Below are 10,678 nucleotides of genomic sequence, written 5' to 3'. Positions count from 1 at the left end.
ATAGTAAAAATAATAATTATGATAATGCCCATCCTCTTCCTCATGATAATAATAGGAACAATAATAACAATAACATTACTGATAACAATAACATCATTATGTACATTTTAAGTGATAATTAAAAAAAAAGCAGTAATAAAAGGAAAAAATATAAAATTAAATTGTAACAGTAGAGATACATCTTCCTAATATCAATAACAACAATTGCTAAAATATATATATATATATATATATATATATATATATTCTTTTTTTTTACTCAAGTCCATGGCAAATAATCCCATAAAAATATAAGCGCATGTATTTCTGTGACTAGTCAATATAATAACTAATATGAATACCATCAATATCATCAACAACACCAAAGATTATAAAATGAAAACTGAGCTAACTTTAGCAACTACTGCGGATGATGATAATAATGAAGTCATGGACATCACTAATATAAATGGGGGGGTCTATCAGAAAGCCTCTCTCCCTACCTATGACCTTAATGACTGGTAAAAAGGGGAAACACTGGAAGCAATATATCTATAAATCACATATTCTCTATGGCAGATGAAGTGCAAATAAATATATCCTGACAATTATCCTCCCATATAACACAAATCAACCTGTTCTGATATCAGCAATTACAAATATTACATTTACATTACAGTTCACTTTTATAGGTATATAGGCCTACAGTGAAGAGTTCCAAAATATACAACATAAAATTAAGGTCCCTCTGAATAACTAAGAACTACGAATTATACATACTGTAAACCATAAAATATCACACTAAGGCTATCTTCAGAAATGATGCATAAACTCTTTGATCATAATGGTATTTAACCTATTAAGGATGATATATTATAATTGTCATAATTAACTATGACAATTAACCAGGGCAAGAGATATCAAAAGTTGATCTTGTAATTGTATTATTATTATTTGCTTGTTTGTTACTTTTTTACCTTCCTGTTTTTCTTCCAATGGTTACAGGTCATATGGTATAGTTGTATGATATAATTGTACATGGTGAAAAAGCCAATAAAGGTCCTTTTTACTATTCATTTTTCCACTTCTCAATTATAGAGATTTGCACATGAAACTCAACTTTCCCTTCATAAGTACACAAATTACTACATAAAACACTAAAAAAAATTGCTTTAGGCGAGCTGACAGATCACGATAGCCTCAACCTATAAGTAGGCTGCCACCTCCCAGGAACCTAGGAACAGATGGGGTGCTGATCACTTGTGAAATCAGACAGGCCCGACTTCCTGAAAGCTAGATCAGTACTCCTCAAGTGCCTTAATTCATTGAGCTATTGAATACTCAATGTGCATGACTTCAATAATGAGCATCATGACAACGACGACAATAATGATGATAATTAAAATAATAATAATAATAATAATAATAATAATAATAACAATAATAATAATATTTTCAACATTTTATCAGTTAGAAACAAAAATTGCCTGAGTCATAAGAGTATTCAACTTCTAATTCATATTGCATTAAACAACATAAGAATGGCCACAATTCCAACTCACTGTGAAGGATAAATGCTTCCTAATTATGAGTTAAGCTTCCATTAAAGTATAATGTAAATTCAGAACACCACATTGACATTCAAAATGTTTAAAGGAAATTGATTCTTCATATCAGAACAGATTATATGCCTATCAGATAAATAAAAATAAATAATTTGTAAGGAAGTAAAAAGCTATCGACACATGACTCTAGCATGTAAAGATCACAAGCTAATTAGGTACAGTGTATGAAACTGATAAATTGATGAACCATGAAACATTTTGTTTAAGACAACTGTTACAAATTAATCCAATGCCGCCAAGAAAATGTAATGTAGCTTTGTTTTGTGAAATGTCTAAATACACAGCTGGCTCCATAACTGCTCTGCCACTAGTCAATCAGTGATTTCCCTTTCCTTGAGTTTTTTTGTGAAAATTTTACTAATGCTATCAATGTCAATATTGTTATCATTAACAAAGACATTATAATGATGATGTTATTAACATTACTAACAGTTAAAAGAAAATATTTCCCAGAATCAAGGATATGGGTAAACAGGGGAGATAGGTGGTACTAGTAATTGGCTCGTTGCTGACTAAGTACTTGTCGAGCCATCTATACGTAAAGATAATTAATAAACTAAACTCACAGCAGGCATTGCATGTCTGTACATATCATCTCCAGCTGTACTGGGTAAAGCACAAAAAGGTTATAAAGTAAATAGATGACAGACATACTGTCAAGTGATCCCTGTAACCAACATGCTTTTGGGACAATGATAAAGGTTAACAAATCTCTATCACAGAGATTCTTGCAAGAAGATTGGCCTGGTTCCTTATTCCACATTAAATAACCAGTGAGGTCTATGTGATAGCCAAAGATCAGACCCATTTTTTGCTTTTTAGACTATATACATTTCACTTCTTAGACATCTTTGTAAGTTTTATTTTGTGACAAATATCATTGGTAAAAATGTCATGGAATTAATTAATCTATCAGTTCTATATACCATTGGCCTTGTACCCATACTATAAGTCTGTCTGAAACTGAAATCATTCCACTATATATATGTCATTTATAAATCTATTCAGAATTCATTCTGACTGCCATCCACAGTCATTACAACAATATTCCATGAATGCAATGACTTTCTACAACTGCTGGCTGGCTGTCCTGATTATGTCTACTAATAATTGGCTTTAAAATTTTGTGGATAACATAAAAAACATATAATCTTGAAAAGTCACAGAGAAGCAATAACAAAAAAAGGGGAGCAAGTTACTAATCTCTTTTTCTACAGCATACAGCACAATCTTGTAATTCTATGGTTTGTGGTGCAACTTCCATCTTTTCCATTACTGCTGAGTTTTGTTTTCAATCATAAAATCAAATGATGTCATAGCCATGTACATAAAAAAAGGAGCTAATAAATTCCCAAATAACAAGAAAAAAGAGAAAACAAAGACAAAACAAAAAGAGAAATTTTTGGATATTCTCTTTTTTTTAATTTAATATAATTTACAACAATTCAAAAATATAAAATGAAAAGGTTTGCTGCAGTAACTTAATTTTACTTTTTTCCACTCGCTAGTAATTCACACATAATTCAATATCCTTGGAGGCAAAATGCATTACTATTCCTATCACAATGATAAACAATTAGCCATTATAAATAATCTTAACTAAATAATAAATATGAGTAAATCATGCAGTATTTCATTCCTTTAAACAGATAACTCATATGAATGCTCAAAACCTCAATATGTGAAAAATTATCATAAGCCAAACGGTTATATTGCCATAGAGAAAGAGCATTTTTTTTCCAAAGAATCTATGCAATACATGAAATCAAATCAACAGAAAAAATAAAAACTGAAATAAAATGAATAAAAATTGACTGCAAGAGCAAATGGACTACCAGCACATTTATTTCCGAATCCTGTAATTACAGTTTTACCATTCTGTCTCTCTAAACGTTTGCTTGTTTAGTAAAACTAGCAACATGTTCTCGTCCCTACTCTGAAGTTATAATCATGATTGCTCAAATTTTCCGTATATAGTTTCCATTTCAAAAGCACATACCACTCGGAAAGCACAAATACTGATTCTGCAGCAGATTGGGCTGTCCTCGCAGAAAATACTGCATATAGCATTCACTAGAAAATAATTCTTTACTATGAAAAATACAAGAATCCTAAATGCCACAAATGGTAACAAGGGAAAATCGGATATCAGTTACAAATACAAACTGGGAGGAATCTGAAACCACAGCAAGAAATACAGTCTAAAAGAGCAATGCAAACTTCACGCACCTTCAAGTCTATAAAATCAGGCACAGATGTTAAACTTTAATATCTCTGAAAGTTAATCAATCTAGTTTTGTGTAGGTATATGATTTCAGTTCCATGTTAACTACATGACTGCAAATCAGAGATTTTCTTATGCTACTTTTGCAACACCAGCTTTCTACTCCGATTAAATGCATGCAAGAGGAAGAATTGCCTCTGTAAAATCAAATATCTAATTGTTTTTTAAAACTTTTTTTCCTCAGCACTGAAAAACGGAGAAATAAGGTAAAGATCTTGGTCATTTATACAAAGCAGATGTGAGATTGTAAAAATAGATCATATTAGCAGCTGCAAGTACAGCATAATAAAAACAGGAATGAGAACAGCTCTCATTTTGTACAACACATTATCATAATTGTGGCAATAGTTGTTTATTTAATATCTAATGACAGCAGTAGGAGATGTGACAGTGCATTATCTACCATTTACTCGCTTTATTTATTTTTCTCAATTTCCATCAGCTCTCCCCCCCTCTCCACTTTCCCCCCAAAGGCCAATCCTCCATCATCTTTTTCCCCCCTCAAAAAAAAAGCCCTTTAAAACATTTCCACCCCAACCAAACGACTCAGAGGCTCTAGCACACATAATAAGGCAATATTTATAAACTATTTCTAAATTTCCACCAGCCTCCTCCGCCTCCCCCCCCCCCCCCTTTCCTCTCCCCCAGAGGTCAAATCTGCATCATCCTTTTTTCCCTTCTAAGTCCATCTCCGCCTACTATTATTATACTCCTACACACCTCTTGCCCCTTTCCAAAAGGCTTGGAACACGGCCTTCCTCCCAAGAGCGCCGCGGAGGCAAAGAGGGATGAGGAAAATAGGGGTATAAGGGAAATTCTCTTTTTTCCCCCCCATTGACATTTGCCTTAAGCCGAAGCCAACGACCGAAACATCGAACAAGTCAAAAGGCGAAGTCACTCCAATTATTCCCCTTTTATTCCCCTTTTTCCTCATCCTTCTTTCCACCTTGGCTCATCTCGACACACAGATTAAAGATCATTCTAGGTACTAAATTTAATTAAAGACGTGTAAACAGTCTCCTTACCATTATAAAAGGGCATAAATGAGGTTTGTTTACCTTGCCGGCTGATCGCACTCTTTCCGCTATCGACGATCACAAAGGGGAAAAAACAAGTGACGAACGGGATGCGCAACCCCGCTTAGAAAAAAGAAAAAAACGTGCGCGGAAAGAGAGAGGGAGAGAGAGAGAGAGAGAGAGAGAGGGAGAGAGAGAGAGAGAGAGAGAGTGAGAGTGAGAGTGAGAGAGAGAGAGAGAGAGAGAGAGAGAGAGAGAGAGAGAGAGAGAGAGAGAGAGAGAGAGAGAGAGAGAGAGAGAGAGAGAGATGGGTATAATAAATACAGAGAGGGAAATAAAATGACTACGGTGCGAGAAATAGAATAAAGCGAGGGAAAATGCATTAGAGTGTCAGAAAGAAGTAGAATAAACACATCAAGAGAACCTTTAGCGAGAGAGAGAGAGAGAGAGAGAGAGAGAGAGAGAGAGAGAGAGAGAGAGGGGGGGGGGGGGGGGATTTTATGTACTTTAAAATGAATCGATATATACTCTTAGCATGGGAGAGAGGTAGGAGGAAAGAGAGATGAGGTTCACCGCTATTCTCTATCAGTGTATTTGTTTCTTTTTTTTCTTATGAGTTCAGTGCATATAACTTAACAAGAAAAGTAATATACTCTTTTATCGGTTCGAACTACTGATACAGAAACTTTGGCAACATACGAAATGCAGTTTCGTTTCAAACTATGCAGCGCTTCATCTAAGTAGTGTAGATTAATACGGTGTTTCCTTATTAGAAAAAAAATATGAGCTTCTAATTCGTAATTATTTTCTCGTTAAAGAGCTTCCTTAGTGTCATTAGCTATTGCGACTGAAATTTCTCATAAAATATATATAATCTGAAGCATCTACCTCACTCTCCACCCGGAGCGTTATTGCCACCCGACAATCACACCGGATCAAGCACAGCCTGAATGATCAGCATTGAGAAGTTCACGAGTTTAAAGCTTTTAAAGATGCTTTAAAATTCAACCACTGATCAATAACATCCGTTTATTTTTTCCCAAAGTCATTTGACATCAGTCACACCGGCGAATTCAGGAACTACTAATAAACCACCATAATTAAAATTGAAAAAATACATCCCGGCAACTGTAACTGGACCCCGATGTGGTCGCCCAACCCACCGGGTCACAATCAATATCCGAAGATTTGCACATTCGGTATCCAGATAAGAGGCGCTATTCCGCTCCCGTGAGTCCCCGCTCTGGTTTTTAGGTGCAGCGAGAGCGAACATATATGACCAACGAAATAAAAGATCACTTACCAGCGTTAAAGAGCGAGATTTATTCGCAAAGCTAAAAGCACTTCCCCGGAGGCCCCTTTCTTGCTGGCGCTGCTCGGGATGACAAACACGCTGCTTCAGTCACAGAGTAACCAGTTTGTCCAATTTTATCATCTAATATCAATGTAAATTTAGCTACCGTTTTAACTTGTCGGCGCTCACGCCAAACTAATATTCATAATGAATTTTTCGAATACACATAATATTCCACTCGATACTTAATACAATAACGAACCCAGTCACTCGTTTATAAACAGTCCATAAAAATTGTGAATGACAGGTGTTGGCTGCCAAACTCCACCTCGTAGTTGCCAGCTTATGTTTATCTGATCATCAGTTCCTGGAGAACCATAAGCGACGAAATGCACGTAGGAGGTCCGTGGGTCGGGTGTTGCGAGGTACAGAGTGCTTCGTCCAGGCCATAAGACAAAACTGGGGCGACACTTTTGCTCTGGCTCGGCCCACAACCTAATTACCGGCCCACTCAGCCCACCCCACTCCCACCAACTTGGATGTTAGCTGTCCGTGGAGTTTTTCACGTGACAAGCCAACGGGAAGGCTCACGTCCGAGCCATGAGATTCAAATTATTTCTTATCGCATTGCTGAAAGCAGTTTTCTTATGTTCACGAGAGGTGCAGGCGTTTCCACCTCAAAGCATTACATTTTTCAGAGTAACTGGCAACTAGAGCAGCGCAGAGTTGCCCATTTCTGGCCAGAGGCTAAATCCCCTGACGTTGGCAGCTGTAGCCAGCTACCAAATCTTTGATAGGTGCTATGGCTGCCGAAATGCATTTATTCCTCCTGAACAACACTCGTGTTCACCAAGGGGAAACTGCTTTTATAAACATGGCTATATGGCCTTATTTTATATAGTGATGTATATACAGTTAATTTAAGTTTAACAATTACTCTATTATACAGGAAAATGGAAAAGCCATGAAAATATTCGTGTGATGTTTATCGATTCCTATCTGCGCCAGTAACTAGCTGAATATCTGCACAAGTTTATTAACATCACATAAATGATTCCCAGAGCATCAAACTCCCCCTCAAAACTCACGATGATTAATCTTTTGAGCGAGCCTCATCCTCATCTCTTGGCTTAACACTACAGCGCTCTTATGTAAACTTTTTGCCAAGAAACTTTCTCGCTTTACATCTCTTCAAATAACGAAACAGAGCAAGAGATGCAGCGCATGAGAAAGACTAACTGGCAACTGAAGTCGGGTCCGGAGGTTCCCCCGTGAAGCAGATGTCCTCACAGCCGCCTCAGTCACAGTTCCGCAAGCGCCACGTGACAACATACGCGATCTATGATGCAACACTCACTTTATACTAAAATGTCCTTTTGAGTATGCATCAGTTGATATGTTGAACTTCATTTATAGATAATGTGTTTTCACCACTTCCAGATGATTTACATATAGTTTCGAAATAGCTGCACCATTTTATCACTTACACTTAACTGAATTGATTTAAGATTCGAAATTGTACGATAATGTGTCACTGACCGTCCCATTTAAATTTCATCATGCGTAAATACATACAAAATGCAGAAACAGGAGAAATAGAACACTGCATAAACTAGTAAACACGATTAAATACGGTTACGCATCCCATTAAATAGCCAATACAGAGAAATATAAATAAAATGTTTAAATACCCAAACCATAAGCCTGAGTACCTCGATATCAGGTGAGGTCACACCCACACTCAATACACACAAGATGAGATGGTGCACACGATATAGGCCTAAGAAAGTGAAATACGACACAGCGCTCTTCCTTATGACTTGGATATACACTTATTCCTAAACACTCACGTCACTACAAGAAAGATGGGTTTACACTAGAACAATAATGCTTTGGCACATAGAACACTAAACTTTGCAATTCAATGCTTTTCTGTGGATAATAATGATAACAATAACTAAATAAGATCGTTAAACAAGCAGTGGTCATGAAGGACACGACGGACACTCACGCGGGGCTGCAGGGAGGCGTACGAACTCACGTTGCCTCTACTTGGGTCAAGCGAGTTAGGTCAGGTCAGCGGGAGCAGCACCGCGGGCCCGCCAGCACCATGACCTGGTTCACACTGTGGCGCCACCACCGCCTCGCCACCTCCTCCACCACCACTGGTAGCGACACCTCCTCCTCCTCCGTCAGCTGGGCCTCGCACGCTGCCCTCGCTCTTGTTTCTTAACTCCGCTGCCTCATCGACACAGTCACTCGGGCCGCTCTCAGTCCCGCGAGAGGGTCAGCGTGCTACTGTCCGTCTCGGGTATGTGAGGCTGGCCGGGGGCTAGACGGAAGGGGCGAAGGGGGTGGGGGGGGGGTAGTCCCTGTCAAAAATGTCTTGTCAACGCTTCCGCTCTCGGCTGCTCCGGAGTCGATAACGAGTAGTTTTCTGTGTGTTTCTCTCTGTGCTCCATAGTCTAAGCGTGCCGCCGCGCCCCGTGCTGCATGGCTGCCCCCGCCGTCGGTACCATTTCATAAAGCTGATAGAGAATAGCGCCACTTTAAGATAAATGTATCACTAACAGAGCCTGTAGAGTCCGGCACACTAGCCACAACTCACGGGTTTCAGCACTGTGATGCTGTTAGACTGTCATCTTATGCGACACAGCATCTTATCACGAGTTGGTGGTATGGGAAGAAACAGAATGATTATGAGGGGGGAAAAGATTGAGGGAAAGCCAGGTGTGGCAGCAGGTAGGCAGGTAAGGTGGGTGTGAGAGCGACAAGGAACGAGGTGCAGCAGCAGGCTGGTAACATGAGTGAGCACCGGCAGCACAGTGTCCCGCGTGGCTGTGTCGGCTCTGCAGGCCACGTGTTCCCACCACGCCGCCGGCACCGCTCCCCTTGCCCGCCCGCGTGTACCAATCAATACAGTGCTTAGCCCACCGCCATGCAGTGACCTCACTCTCCCAGGGCAAAGGTACCCACCTCCACGCCTCAGCGCCACCTCCATCCTCACTTCGCTAAACCCGTTCACCTAACACCTCTCCGGGACATTTTTGGCCTCTAATAAAAACTTACAGCGCTCGCCCAATATCAAAGGAAAGAGGGAACCGTAAACGTAATCTAAAAACAAATACAATTCAACAACAGTTAAAACAAGATGTAAGAAAATTGATTATGTAGCAACCGCGTTTGGCCCGGGGCCCCTCAGTAAGGACAGCGACGCTGTGATTTCATGAGGGCCAATGCGATAAAACGGACGGATCAGGCCGCAGCTGTGACACGCCTGCCAGAAATGCAGCATAGCTTTCCCCGTGGTGTAGCACTAAGCCGAGAATCCGCTTCTGTCCCGAAATACTAATGCATTTAAGAGAAGATACCTGGTGTGTAGACCAAATATTCTGAAACCAAGTCGTCTACTGTAAATAAGTGAAACGTGTGTTGGGACCTCCGCAGACTTTTCTCGCTTCAGGGATTTGCTCGTGAGAGAAGCCGAGACGTAGCAGGGAGAGAGTGAGTGAGGGGAGGGGTGAAGGGGGGCGGAAGGAGAGGGGATAGATCTTCACGAGGACATTCACCGCCTTGCCAGTAAACCTTAATACTGTATCACTTTCGCCGGAGAAAATATGCTACCGCAGTGTTGACGTGGAACGAATTTGGAGGCAGGGGATAAAGTTGTTAACGTATTCACCATTTAAGTGAACAATAGCATAAGCCTCGACGGTGTGTTTGTGTATGCCGGTGGTTTTGTACGTACATAGGAGTAGTTCTCTCTCCGTCTCTCTCGTCCTCTCTTTCTCGACCTTCATCCGCTCTCGCGCTTGATCACTCACTTAAACTCTCTCTCTCTCTCTCTCTCTCTCTCTCTCTCTCTCTCTCTCTCTCTCTCTCTCTCTCTCTCTCTCTTTATCTCTCTCTACTTATTTGTCTACTTTTCTTCTGTGAATCTCTCTCTCTCTCTCTCTCTCTCTCTCTCTCTCTCTCTCTCTCTCTCTCTCTCTCTCTCTCTCTCTCTCTCTCTCTCTCTCTCTCTCTCTCTCTCTCTCTCTCTCTCTCTCTCTTTCTCTCTCTTTCTCTTTCTCACTCACTGTGAGGCTTCAGCTCTTTGTCTCACTTTATTTTTTCTTACTCTGTCTATGTATTATTTCTGTCCGTCTGTCTCTCTCTCTCTTTCTCTTCCCTCGTTCCGCCTCCTCGGGTCATCACCATCCCCAGTACATGTACCAACGCCCGTAATGGTCTCAGCGTCAGAGCTCCTACACGAGCGCCAGCCCCTGCCCCCTCAACACACGAGTTCCGAGCCAGCAAATGTACCTGAACTAAGAGTAATCCTCACCGCACTCCCCTCGTCGCTGGCACTGCTGCCGAGAGTGAGGGAGAAGGCCATGAGTCGGGGCCCCGGGATACGCACCGCTGGTCAAAGTCCTCATTAAGGAGGGAATTCACACCTGGTGCAAAACGGTTACAGGAATGCCTCTCTTTCGTGGCG

The 10,678-nt window shown here is 40.3% G+C and overlaps 1 protein-coding gene across 1 annotated transcript in view; it reads right to left on the bottom strand.

Annotated features, from left to right (window-relative positions):
- The window catches only part of LOC125026708 (LIM domain-binding protein 2-like), a 260,565-nt gene extending 255,825 nt beyond the window's left edge, over nucleotides 1–4,740 (bottom strand). The window contains exon 1 of the mRNA XM_047615345.1: nucleotides 4,609–4,740. The gene's annotated coding sequence lies outside the window, so the exon portion shown is untranslated. The remainder of the gene's footprint in view (nucleotides 1–4,608) is intronic.
- Nucleotides 4,741–10,678: the final 5,938 nt, after the last annotated feature.

This window comes from Penaeus chinensis, chromosome 6, assembly GCF_019202785.1.
Source record: "Penaeus chinensis breed Huanghai No. 1 chromosome 6, ASM1920278v2, whole genome shotgun sequence".
Taxonomy (NCBI): Eukaryota; Metazoa; Arthropoda; class Malacostraca; order Decapoda; family Penaeidae; genus Penaeus; species Penaeus chinensis.
Note: the sequence above shows the minus strand (reverse complement) of the source record. Positions and strands in the feature narration are given on the sequence as shown.